Raw genomic sequence first — 14,224 nt, forward strand, 5'->3', positions numbered from 1 at the left:
AGCTCCCATTCGCCACAACTAGAGAAAGCCCGCACACAGCAACAAAGACCCAATGCAGCCAAAAAATAATAAAGTTCTTTAAAAAAAAAAAAAAGGAATGTTGTTTCTCTCCTCACTGTCCCTCCACACACCTATGTTTAGGGAAAATCCAGTTAAAAATCCTCATGGACAGCATTTTAATCTTTCTCTTTTAAAAAAAAAAAATGTACTATGTCATTAAGTGAGTTTTCCTCACCATTTCTTTTTTAAGCTCTTTATTGGAATATAATTGCTTTACACTCTTGTACCAGCTTTTGAGGTACACCAAAGTGAATAAAAATATGGAACACTTCACAAATTTGCATATCATCCTTGCGCAGGGGCCATGCTAATCTTCTCTGTATCGTTTCAATTTTAGCACATGTGCTGCCGAAGCCAGCACTCCTCACCATTTTTTAATGGAAAATTTCAAACATGCAGAAAAGTTGCAAGAATTTTACCGTGAACACCCGTACACCCACCACGCAGACGGCACAATGAACATTTTACTATACACTTCGTCTCTCCAGCCATCAATCCATCTTGTTTTCTAAATGCATTTCAAAGTAAATCGCCACATCCCTTCCCCCTAAACACTTGAGCAGGCGTATCATTAACGAGACTCCAATATTTTAATGTTTTTTTCCTCTTGAGATAAAATTCACCCCCAGTGAAATACACAGAGCTTAAGCATATTTTCCCATGAGTTTTGACAAATAAATACACCTGTGTAACCGAAACCCTTAGCAACACACAGAGCGGTACATGACAACAGAAAGCTCCCCCTCATGCCTCTTCCTACTAACCCCCACCACTGTCATTCTCCCACTGCCCCCCCTCCCCAAGCAGGCAATTACTGTTCTGATCTTTTTCCACTACTAATTAGTTTTGTCTGTTCCATAGCTTCATATAAGTGGAATCAGAGAGTACACGTTCTTTGGGGTCTAGTTTGCTCTGCTCTCTGTAATATCTGCAAGATCCATCCTTGTTCATGTGACTGCCAGCATCCCACTGAATGTCTAGATCATAGTTTGTTTATTCCTTCTCCTATTCATGGACACCTGGACTGTTTCCAGCTTTTGAATATTATATATAAAGCTGCTATGGGCATTCTTGTGCAAGTCTTTTTGTGGACCTTTTCATCTCTCTGGGGTAAATGGGAATAGAATCCCCAGCATTATTTTAAATGGTTCAGTTTAGCACTCAATACATCCCATATCTCTACCCCTCCATCCATCAGATTTTCTCACCTTTTCTCCACTTTCTTATTTCTATTCTCCTGATGACCTTCTTCTGCGTCTTGTCTCTCTCTTTTTCTCTCTCTCTTGTCTCTCCTGATAGGGTATAGTATTTTATTACCATTTTTCATTGTCCTAAAAATTCTTCCAGAGGGAGGCAGTGTAATGTTGATGTAAAAGCCCTGATTCTTGGGCAACATTCAAGATACACCCCTGCCACTACTTAGCACAGCAAGTCACTACCTCTCGGAGCAGGGGGCTCATTGATCACTTATTCAAAGGGTTGGAAGAGGTGACTCTGAAGTCCCATTTCCAGATCTATTGTTCTGTGAATCCATGACCTCTTTTTCTAAGGCACAAATAGGGCAGAGAGCCAAGAGAAAAGGAGGGCAAAAGATGTGGATGTCAGGGTAGAGATGGAGAAGGAAAAGTAGAAAAATTTCCTTCCTGCTTCTTGGCCAGGAAAACACTGACACATTCTCTGGGACCAGGGCAGCTCTACCCTGTAGTTAGGTTTCTTTCCTTACTCATGGTTGTGGGGTTAGACACCCCACCTGGCTTAGCTTTTTCCTCTCCTACTGGGTGCCCCCAACTTCTCTGTTCCCCCATTAATATATGTGAGTTCTATGCTCCAGAGAAGCTCACTGTACCTTTTGAGATGGCATTGTATGCTAATTTAGGCCAAGACCCAATGAAGAAACCAACAGAGGTCCTTTCTTGCCCAGGTAAAATCTGCAATTTAACATAGGCTTTGTGGATGTGATGCACTCATTTTTATCATATAATCCAGAGTTAGGAGATGCAGGTCCAAGAAGTGAGGCAACACCATGTCAGCCTCTACGGGGAGTTCCTCTTGAGCACACGCGGCTGGGCATTTTGAGATTCTCCTCATACTATACAGACTATGTGACCTGAATTTTATCGTATAGTCTCAATGCCAAAAACTTTACCTGGCTGCTCTCAAATATACCCCTATTGTCATCAGAACACTTATCCCAACTTTTGGCTCAGAAGCTGTGTTCCCTGGCCATGTTGACTGATACCATTTTCAGCCTGTGTCCTCTCTTTTGGGCAGTCTCTGTCCTTTAATAATTAGCATATAATTAGCATATATGTTATTTCAAAAAGGAAAAGCTTCAGCTCTCAGTACTGGATTTACAGAAAGGTTAAATGAAGGGAGAAACTACTAAAATAAGAGGGAGGTAAAGCTAACTTAAAAAAAAGAAAGATAATGTAGAATGAAAGAAAGGGAAAAGATGGGATAAGCATGAATAGAAGATACAAAAAAAAAAACAACGGGATATGTGCAAAGAAAAGAGAAAGCCCTTAAAAGACATTTTATGGGGACTTCCCTGGTGGTGCAGTGGTTACAAATCCGCCTGCCAATGCAGGGGACATGGGTTTGAGCCCTGGTCCAGAAGACCCCACATGCCGTGAAGCAACTAAGCCCAAGTGCCACAACTACTGAAGCCCGCACGCCTAGAGCCTGTACTCGGCAACAAGAGAAGTCACCGCAATGAGAAGCCTGCACACGGCAACAAGGAGTAGCCAGCAGTTGTCGCAACTAGAGAAAGCCCACGTGCAGCAACGAAGACCTAACGCAGCCATAAATAAATAAATAAATAAATTTATTTAAAAAAAGACATTTTATGTTTGGAAAAAAAAATTCTGGGCTAATCTCATTCAAAACTGCTTTACCTACCCCCCCCCCACCCCTCCGCCAAAAAACCTTAAAAAACAAAACACAAAATTGCTTTACCCAAAACGAGATTTAAGAGTAGAAGGTAAATCTTGGGCCACAGCGCCCCCTGGCACACCTAGCTGCAAGCACAATCACGCATCTTCAGATCCCTTGTGTACCGTGATGCACTCAAACGTACTCATATTTCACAACAAACACAAATTAATTATAGTTCGAAAGCAGCAGAGCGAAGCTTTCAATTCAAACTCTAAGCAATCATATTAGTGATTATTTTTTCTGTTTCTAATACACCAATTAAGCTCACTGAGTGACTAATTAAGTTACTTCACTCAAAGATAAGGGAATCATAACATACACTAGAGATGGCATGGGCTTTAGCTTTTAAACACTTCTCTCTCTGAGGTTGGGGCTCTTCAGTTTCCTATGTTATGTCAGTAGACTGAATTTTAAGAGTCACTTACAGAAAAAGAAAAAGGCAGTTCTAAGGCAGTGGGTCCTCCTCATCAGACTCGGTTAAGAACACTGCGTCTTTAAGACCCAGGGGCAGGCACCTGTGGGAACTGGACCACACACATGCTTTGAAAAGAGGCCCAGCCACAGCTGGAAGTGATGCTGTACCCTTATCCTTGTCATCTAAAACCGAAGAGAGGGCGGACTCTCCACTCCAGGTATATCTAGGAGCTACTTGACGTTTAACTCCTTGGAAGGAAAGCTTCAGAAGACAGAGTGAACAAACGGAGAGTCTAACTTTGCAGACTGAGGAAATTATAAGATTTGAGATAAGGAGGAAGATCAGATAAATGAGGTCAGGCTGAAAAAACAAACCTCAGAGCCAGGATCTGGGTATCAGGGGAGGAAGGGGAAGAGGGCAGCACATCTTGTTTTGAGAGCCCAAACTAGCAAGCCTCCCAGACTGGGCTGGAAGGTGTGCCGCTGCACAGGTGGGTTGGGGGCAGGGGGAAACACCTGCCCCTGTGGCCTTTCAACTCAAGCTTGGGTTCAGAGATAACCACTTCCCCCACTACACTCCACCGTAATTAGTTAGCCCACTTCCTTGCTAACCCTGAGAATGTCTATCCAGAAATCTATCTGAAAAACAGCTCTTTTAATTTACTATTTTTTTTTTTTTTTTTTAGAAAAGAGAAGTTTTCAGTTTTTAAAAGACGTGACAGCTATGAGTCAGTCACCCTTCTGACATGGGCTGCCCCCTGGGAAGAGATGGCCACCTGTGGCTGAGAGCAAGGCCCAGCGAAGGACACAGCTGTCAGCCTTCAGCAGCCGGTGTTTCCAGCAGCACTGGTTCTGAAGGGGGAACTGAGTGAAGGCCACAACAGAACCCACTCCAGTCCACCCCTTGAGCCGTTCAGCTCCATTTACTTCCCGTAGCAAGTCTGTGCCATCTGGGAGTAGCTCCTCTAGAATTCTGGTTGGTTCTGTTTCCGGAGGAACTATCTGTCTCTTTCCTGGGGAAGAGACAGAAGGATGAGCTACAGTCCCTGATGTTACGGGTTGATCTCAAGGCTATAACTGATACACAAGATCCCCCTCCTCTGCTACCCAGTCTAGATTTCTCTCCCCACTGGGTTAGCACTCTGCTGATCTAGAGGCTTGTCCAGTGAAGTGATTCTGACCCTCATCCCAGAAGAGTGCAAGCCTCTGGCTGTGTCAACTGTACTTGTCTCTTAGCCTTTAAAACTCAGCACAGAGAACTGACACATCCCAGGGGATCACCTGAGTGCCACACATATGGTACAGATGTGTCGCAGCAGACCTGCCTGCCTACCCACCTGCTGTGATGATCAGAGGCAACTTCCTCTGCCAACGGGGCGACTCCTTCCATTGTCTGCTGGTCTCTTGCCACAAGGATTCTAAAGTGATGGGGTAGCAGCCGTGGCTTAAAGTTCAATGGGATTCTTACCATGTCCCAAGGTAGAAGTGTCCTCCTCAGGGAATAAGGACCTCTAGATGTACGATGCTTAAAGCTGTAGGGCAGAAAGCAAATTCCCCAAGTGGGTGACTGGGGGTGATGGTAAGTGGGGCCACTCCCCCTTCTATGGCCTTGGTTCCTAGAACCATGTGTTCTACCTGTTGAGAACACAGCACCATTATAATGGTTGTTGATTTAGGGTATGTAACACACCATGGAGGATGACGCCCCATCCTTGCAGGGCATCATCTCCAAGCTGGTACCCCAGCCCCATCTCTAAGAGGTCATTCCACTGCTTTACCAGGCCAGTGGCTTCTTGGTGGTGTGATAGTCTCATTGGATCTCATGGTCGTTTTCACCTCCTTTGCTGTGAAGTGGGTCCCTTCGTTCCATTCTGTTAGAGATTTTATTTCAGCAGATAAAACCATCTAAATCCTTGCATAGTAGTGCTACCCTGAGGCACTGAAGGCTGGAAAGGAACATCATTCGTGGATCCCAGGCAAGATGAATTTCTGTCTTCTCTGGAGTGGAGGGGGTCCAATGTAGTTAACCTGCTGCCAAGTGGCTGGTCTCTTCGAAGGGCAGTGCCACACTGGGGCTGGCCGTTTGGACGTCCAGCCGTGGGAGTAGCTAACTCAGCCTTGGTGAGTGGGGTCCAGGCACATGCAGGACTCGTACTGGCTCCCTGACCTTCACATGAGAGTTGGCTTAGTGACAAAGCTGTTGGGTGTATCCATAGTGTGTTCCTTTCTATTGTTTACTTTATTATTCCTGTTTAGTATTTCATTCTATAAATATATCGGTTTATCTGCTCATCTGCTGATGGACATTTAGACTGTTTCCATTTGGGGGTTATTATGAAAATCCACAACAAGTCTTTCTGTGGGAATGAGGTTTGGGAATCTGTATTTTTAATGAGTAACCCCAGGTGATTCTCGGGGATACTAAAGTTTGATAATCTGCCTGTTATGCTTAGTGAGGACCCAGAGGGCTGGGCTAGGGAGTCTCAAGGGGGAGGAGAGATGGGGATATATGTATAAATACAGCTGATTCACTGTGTTGTACAGCAGAAGCTGGCACAACAGTGTAAAGCAATTATACTCCAATAATGATCTAAAGAAAAAAAATAATCTGCCTGTTAGGACGAATGCTGACTTTTTGCTGAGACAACTGAAGGAGATGGAGCCCGACCAGGGCGGGGCGGGGCGGGGCGGGGTCTGACTCAGCAGCCAGATTTTCATGTGGATCTGGACCCCCAATTTAACGAACTTCCAGTTTGTGCCTGCCACTGAGTGTCTACCTTGAAGGTAGAATATGGGATTTAGGTGCTGGATTTGATGCTGAGTTTCTTGGTGATCAAAATAAAAAGCAGTTATGTTCTGCTACAGAATTCTTACTGTTCTGGAAGAAAACAAATGACACCAGCATCTTAGGAGAAGCAAAGCAGGTCCCAACCCTTACTCTAAAGGAATTTTCTCCCTGACTGATGTGGTGGACAAGTCCTCAATAACATCCCTGAGTAGATACAGCCCTGGGTGATCAGCTGGGTGGATAATAATTTGCAAAGCCTACAGCTTTTAAGTCAGCCGACCTGAGTTTGAATTGTAACTTACATTCCTTTCACTAGGTGAGTAATCTCCAGCAAATTATCCTTCTCGAACCCTGACCATTATTATTTTTTTAAATCAATTTCCTTTGTAAACGGTTCTAGGAATGTATAAGTGTAGAAAGAAATGGAAAAACCTCCTCTTCTCACTCTTATCTTCCCCCACTTCCCCCAATCTACTCCCCCTGCCGGAGGTGACCACCTTCAACATGTATGATGTATGTCCTGCCTAGCCTTTTATGAACACATTTTACTTTACATGAATGCATTATCCTGCAAATTTTTTTTTCACTGAATAATATATATTGGAAGTAAGAATGGGTTTACTTTACCATAAACAAAGTGAAAAGACAACCTATTTTCAAAGATGCAACCAAAAAGGGCTTAATTTCCAAAATACACAAACAGCTCATACAACTCAATACCAAAAAAAACCAAACAACCCAATCAAAAAAAAAATCAGCAGAACACCTAAAGAGACATTTCTCCAATGAAGACATACACATGGCCAACAGGCACACAAAAAGATGCTCAACATCGCTAATTCTTGGAGAAATGTACATCAAAACTATAATGAGGTCCCACCTCACACGGGTCAGAAAGGCCATCATCAAAAAGTCTACAAATAACAAATGCTGGAGAGGGTGTAGAGGAAAGGGAACCCTCCTGCACTGTTGGTGGGAATGTAAACTGGTACAGCCACTATGGAGAACAGTATGGAGGTTCCTTTAAAAACTCAAAATAGAGTCACCATATGATCCAGCAATCCCACTCTGGAGCATATATCCAGAAAAGATTAAAACTCTAATTAAAAAAGATACACCCACCTTAATGTTCATAGAAGCACTATTTACAATAACCAAGACATGGAAGCAACCTAAGTGCCCATTAACATGAATGGATAAAGAAGCTGTGGTACATGTATACAATGGAATACTACTCAGCCAGAAAAAAAATGAAGTATTATCATTTGCAGCACCATGGATGGATCTAGGGAATATACCAAGTGATGTAAGTCAGATAAAGACAAATATCATATGGTATCATTTATATGTGGAATCTGAAAAATAATACAAATGAATTTGTTTACAAAAGAGAAACAGACACAGACATAGAAAACAAACTTCTGGTTACCAAATGGAGAGGTGGGAGAGGGATAAATTAGGAGTATGGGATTAATAGATACATAACACTATATATAAAATAAATAAGCAAAAAAGATTTACTGCATAGCACAGGGAACTATATTCAATATCTTGTAATAACCTATAATGGAAAAAATCTTAAAAATATTTACATAATGGAATCACTTTGCTACACACCTGAAACTAACACAATATTATAAATCAAATATACTTCAATAAAGAAAAAAGAACGGGTTTACCTCATTTTTAAGGTTGCTTAATATTCCCAAATAGGGATATATCCTAATTTAACCACTTTTCTTTGATGACTCATAGATTTGTTCTTCTTTTCTCCTTCCCTCCCTCCCTCTCTTCCTTCTTTCCTTTGCTAATATAAACATTGCTGAACTGAACAGCAAATATGTCTTTAGGATAGATTCTAAAGGAGAATTAACTGGGTCAAAAGATACGCACATGCATTTAAAATTTGGATTGATACTGCCAAATGTCCTGCCAAGCAGCTTTACTTATTTATTACTTGGGGCAAGTTATTTAATTTCTGTTCTCCTTTGTTTCCTCAACTGTGGATATTAAACATAGTAAAACCTACCACGTGGGACTGGTGAGTTGATGCAATGAGAAAACAAACATAAAGAGTGATGGGAATGTAGGTGGCGGTCACCGCCTTTATGCCTTAGAACCAGATAGAAAAAAAAATCTATTTTACTGTGAACTTTAGTTTCATTATTCGTGGAGACTGAGGATGGTCCCAACTCTCCTTGTGGGATGTCTTCACAGTTGGTAAATTTCAGAGGTGCTACTATACAAAAAAGTTCTCCAAAACGTGGTGGTGTGATTTTTATTGTTATGCTAGAGCACCACTTGACAAGCCAATCTCAGGATCCTCTGACTTTAGGCAAATATAACTTTATTTAACTTACTATTTACTAATGAATAGGGCCCAGGTATTTTACAACAAAAATTAGAAGTTAATGTGTAAAAAAACCCAAATAAGTTGAAAATAATTCTTTGTCCAAGACCAATGCAAACGATTTCTGCTTAGGAGAGAAAATTACCCCAGAGATGATAATTTATTGCCCTGTAGGTATTGAGTTTTATATCTAATTCGATAATTTTATTCTAGTCTTGTTTTCTCTAACGCACATATGTTTCTTGACTCTACCTTGGAATCATTTTGTCATTCTGATGGTTCCTTCATGAATGAGCTAAATAAAACTTCAAGGTCAGCCTCTTTACATGTGTGTTTTTAGTATTTTGACAATCACCCTTTTGACAGTCACTGCTTGCAGATGGGTCATACTTTGGGGACCTCCATTGGTTGGTCTTTTGAGTTGTCTCTAAATTTTCCGTGGGTCTGGGGACTAATTAAACACAATACTCAAGTAAGGAGAGAACTCCTCCCACATCACTCCTTCAGTCCTCAGCTTAGATTTCATCTCCTTTGGAAACCTTCCATCCTCCTTCTATCTTAGCACCCCGCAATTTCCTCTGGCATTATTGCTTATTTACTTGTCTGTCCTCTTCTCTGAATTTCTTGGGAGCACAGACTATATTTTAAGTTTTTAACCCCACTTTTCAGTGCAGTGCCCGGCTGTAGGTTCTCAATAAATATTTTAATGAATGGATTACGCAGTGAATATTACATCTGTTTTACTTTGTATTTCAAGGGTTCTACAGTCTACTTGTATGTAACTTACTGTTCTAACAACAGTGACATCAGTCTTTAGCTTGTGTATTTCTTGTAAATCTTCCTTTTGGGGACTGTACTGGTGCACAAGCATAACCAAGACTCCATCTTCTATTCATTGCTTTTGTTTCCTTCCCTAATATTTTCAGAGTGCTGCTCCTTTAAGATCGGAAGACGCCTGCTTGTAGAGAAGAGGTCCCGACACACAAAAAAATGTCTGTGCTGATCTAGCCACCCTTATTTTATATGTTCCTTAGTCTCCTTTAACTTGTCTATTCATCTATCCCTGTTTGATTTGTCCTTAGATTTGTCCCCGAGATGCTGCATTTGGCTTGTCCTGGTTTGAACTTGGTGTCTCTGGCCATTGACTCATGTTCTGACCTCCACCCATCCCTAGCTCTGCTCCTTGGTACCAGGCTTTGGCATCTCCAAGGACCTGACCTCGGCTCAACCTGCCTCTGGCCCTGTTTCTCCTGCCTGACACCAGCAACTGGAAGGAACTGGCCCTTCTGCAAGGAGCACGATGGAGCTGAGTGGCTTACCTGAAATAAAGCTTGCATTATGGGAGGGAACAAACAGGTACCTAGTGTTTTAGAAGGGAGGATTTGAACTTAATGTACGCGTTGTTTTTCTGGTAGGTCTCTTCTGTTTCTGCTTTTGTTATGAAATATGTTTTGCCAATATGGAATGGAATATTCCAGAAGTAAGAAAAAATAAAACCCTGGTTGCCTGTCAGTAATTAAAGTAAAACTCTGCTTTATTTTTAGTTTCTTTTCCAACTTCCTGTACAAAGAGGGGAAAACTTTACAGTTTGGAAAAAATTTAGACCTCGCCTGCTGAACTGAATGGTACTGCCGAGCTTTATTCTACTGACTATACGTGTTCTTTCTGTATATTATTCCACAATATTTTTACAAATACTTGATAAAAATATTTTCAGGAATTTTAGCAACCCTGCCTTTAGATGACTGTAAAATGCCTATTGTTAAACTATTAAAGCTCATTTCTAGCTTTTTATTAACTCGGTATAACCAAGCACAACCCTATAGGGCCCACCTGGGATAGACCCCTCCCCCATGTCCTCTGCTTTAGCTCCTCTCTGAAGTGCCTAGATAACAGTATCTGATGCACATTTCCTGAGTTGTTTTACAGATGCTAAAACCCCCACCAAATGGAAGAAATTAACTACTTGATGACCAGGAGGGAGCACATAGCCCCCAGACCTCCTGGAGCCTAAGGATTGATTATGTTAACCCCTGTGACACCGCCCTGTTACCTCACCATCAACCAATCAGAGTGCAGTAGCTGATCTCATACCCTGGGGCGCTCTCCCTCACCTGGCCTTTAAAAATGCGTTGCTGAACCCCATCATGGAGTTTGGGGTTTTACAGTCACCTGTTTTTCTTGTATTGGCGCCTGCAATAAATGTTGCACTTTCCTTCACCACAGCCCAGTGTCAGTAGATTGGCTTCACTGCGCACAAAAGAGCAACCTAAGTTTGGTTCGGTAACAATGGTATTTAGCATAGCTGTTTGTTAAAAAGAAGCCTCCAGAGAATGAATTTTGCAAAACGAAATCAGCTAACTACACAAGAAAGCCTCTTCATGCTTGTTCACAACTTTTTAGATAAAGTGGCTCTTTTCAAATATCACCTTTTTTTCCAGTCTCTAGGTGAAACATTATAGGAACTGTACTCCCATCAGATCCAGACCAGGTGAAGAAGTTACCTGCGGAGCACATGGGATACCCTCAGCTTGTGATGGGCTGTGCAGGTTTGTGGCTTACAGGCTGCTGATGAGAGTAGCAGCGCTGGTGGCCTGGTCCAAATAACCACAAAAGAGAACCGATTTCAGACAGGCAGTTTTACGGTTTTCCAGTGGTTATTTTGCCAACTTGCAGCCAGTTTCTCTAGAACTGAGCATAAAAGACAAACAATCATTCTTTTAAAATGTTCTGAATATATAGGTCACTCTGTTTCTTTTATCTTTAATCTGATGGGTATTGATTTACCTCTCCACACTGATCCACTCAATTTACATTTAAATAAAGCTTTCTAATTAATTGCATACTAAAAAAAAAGCTACTTAGGAAGATGAAGGCAGTTAAAAATGTGTTGTCTTTCTTCTCCATCGCTGGAAAGATGGAGAAGACCATCTTCTATAAAAAGCCTTTAAAATGTTTTTCATTCTAGCCATAGCCAGGTTTGCTGTTTTCCTAAAACCCTCATATGTAGCACACCTGTTGTAAATATTTTGTTTTATGTGGTTTTTATTTAAAAATCCTGAATCACATTTACTAGAGTAAAAAGGAAACCTCTTTGGAGAGAGTGTTTGGGTCTTCTTTTTCATTGATTTTACTTCTTTCCTGTGTGGCTGTATTTTCACTGCTACACCATCTGTCAATAAACCAACAGCTCCATGGGAGCAGTAAAAACCTGAGAGCTCTGCACGGCCACAGGAGCAGGCTTGTTTGTCAAGGGACGCAGGTTCTGGAGATGGAGCCTCTTAACGCAGATAACTCCCAGGCTTTTTCCAGGGATTGTATTTAAAAAATCTGCAGACCCAGATACAGGACCAGAGTTACAAAATCACCAAGTCTTGAGGTTTGACTCTTCAATCTTTTTCTTGCATCTTTCTAAAGATTTAGTTCATTTATTATTTAAAATATAGTCTTCCTATACTCAACAGTAATGTACACTTAAAAGTTTGTTGTGTGGGTAAATCTCACGTCAAATGTTCTTACCACAATAAAGTAAGGTAAAAAAGGTCTTTTAAAATATGTAATTAACGTAAGTTGGTGCAGCCACAATGGAAAACAGTATGGAGGCTCCTCAAAAAACTAAAAATAGAGTTGCCATATGATCTAGCAATCCCACTCCTGGGCATATATCCAGACAAAACCATAATTCAAAAAGATACATGCACCCCTATGTTCATAGCAGCACTATTCACAATAGCCAAGACATGGACACAACCTAAATGTCCATCTACAGATGAATGGATAAAGAAGATGTGGTACATATATACAGTGGAATATTACTCAGCCATGAAAAGGATGAAATATTGCCATTTGCAGCAACATGGATGGACCTAGAGATTACCATACTAAGTGAAGTAAGTCAGAAAGAGTAAGACAAATTCCATATGATATCACACATGTGGAATCTAAAATATGACATAAATGAACTTATCTATGAAACAGACTCACAGATATAGAGAACAGACTTGTGGTTGCCAATGGGGAGGGGGGTCAGGGGGAGGGATGGATTGGGAGTTTGGGATTAGATTGAAACTATTATATATAGAATGGATAAACAACAAGGTCCTACCGTACAGCACAGGGAACTATATTCAATATCCTGTGATAAACCATAATGGAAAAGAATATAAAAAATACTGTGTATGTATATATATATATATATATATATATATATATATATATATATATATATAACTGAATCACTTTGCTGTACAGCAGAAGTTACCACATTGCAAATCAACTATACTTCAATAAGAAAATCTTTTAAAATATTTTATTAAATTACTTTAAAAACTTTATTATTTTAATTAAATATTTAATAACATTTTAATATTCTAAGACAATTTAGGAATAACCTTGTTCCTAATCATTTCACACTAATGTGAGAATATTCATAAACTCCTAAAAGTGGAATTTCTTGAACAAAATGTACACATATTTAAAATTTTGATAGATACCACTAAATTGCCCTCCATAGGGGTTTTACTAACTTACTTTTCCACCAGCAAAGTATGAGAGGGCCTGTTTTCTGATGGTCTTAGTAACAGAGTGTGTTACCAAACTCTTTGGTTTTTGCCAAACTGATACATGAAAGTGATGTTTCAGTGTAGTTTTAAATGACATTTCTATTTTATGAGTAAGGTTGAATATCTTTTACATGTTTTAAAGCCATTGCATTTTGCTTTTTGTAAACTGTCCATTCCTGTTACTGAACTGAACTTGGATCTTTTCACCCGAGTGCAGTAAAGTCAATCTACTGACCTCAGGGTGTGGCAAAGGGAAGTGCAGCATTTACTGCAGGCACCAAACAAGGAGTCCAGGGCAGCTAATGCTCAAAAAGCCCGAACTCCCTGATGGGTTTCAGCAAAGCATTTTTAAAGGCAAGGTGAGGGAGGGGCGTCCCAGGGTGTGTGATCAACTTGTGCACAACTGATTGATGGTGAGGTAACAGGGCAGTGTCACAGGGGTTAACATTATTAATCCTCAGGCTCCAGGAGGCCTGGGGGGCTGCATGATCATGGTCATCAAGTAGTTAATTTCTTCCATTTGGTGGGGGTTTTAGCATCTGTAAAACAACTCAGTGTTGTGCATCAGACACTGTTATCTAGGTACTTCAGAGAGGAATTATAGCAGAGGATATGGGGGAGGGGTCCATCCCAGGAAGGCCCCATGGGGTCCTGCTCATTTACATTCCTATACTTCACTAATACTTTTACTGAGTTGTTGATTAAAAAAATATTTTGTAGTAGCTCTTTATATATTAATAAGCTTAACCCTTAGTCTGTGATATAGTAGAAAATGTTTTTTCCTCTATTTGTTTGTGTTTTGACTTTGCTTTTTTTTGTTAAAGTGTTTTTTTAAAGATGAATTTATAAATATTTTCTTTTATAATGTCTAGAATTTGTGTCATAGTTAGGCTTCCCTGTACTCCAGTTATGAAAAAATGCTCCTAAATTTTCACTGTCTTTTTAAAAAAATCTTTTCCTTCCTCCCTTCCTTTCTTCTTTCCTTCTTCACTTCTTTCCCTTCTTTTACCCCCCTCTCTTTTCTCTCCTCTCTCTTTTTCTCTCTCTACCAAACTGGGTTCCAGGAGTGAGTTAAATCCAGAGAGTGGGTATTTGGCCAGGTCAGGAATCAGAATT

The 14,224-nt window shown here is 40.7% G+C and overlaps 1 non-coding gene across 1 annotated transcript; it reads right to left on the bottom strand.

Moving 5' to 3' along the window:
• Positions 1-314: 314 nt before the first annotated feature.
• LOC130852905 (U6 spliceosomal RNA) lies at positions 315-421 on the bottom strand. The gene has a single exon (XR_009053605.1). It is a non-coding gene; the product is annotated as a U6 spliceosomal RNA (small nuclear RNA).
• Between the last annotated feature and the right edge of the window lie 13,803 nt (positions 422-14,224).

The sequence above is a fragment of the Hippopotamus amphibius genome, chromosome 4 (genome assembly GCF_030028045.1).
Source record: "Hippopotamus amphibius kiboko isolate mHipAmp2 chromosome 4, mHipAmp2.hap2, whole genome shotgun sequence".
In the NCBI taxonomy this organism is placed as follows: Eukaryota; Metazoa; Chordata; class Mammalia; order Artiodactyla; family Hippopotamidae; genus Hippopotamus; species Hippopotamus amphibius.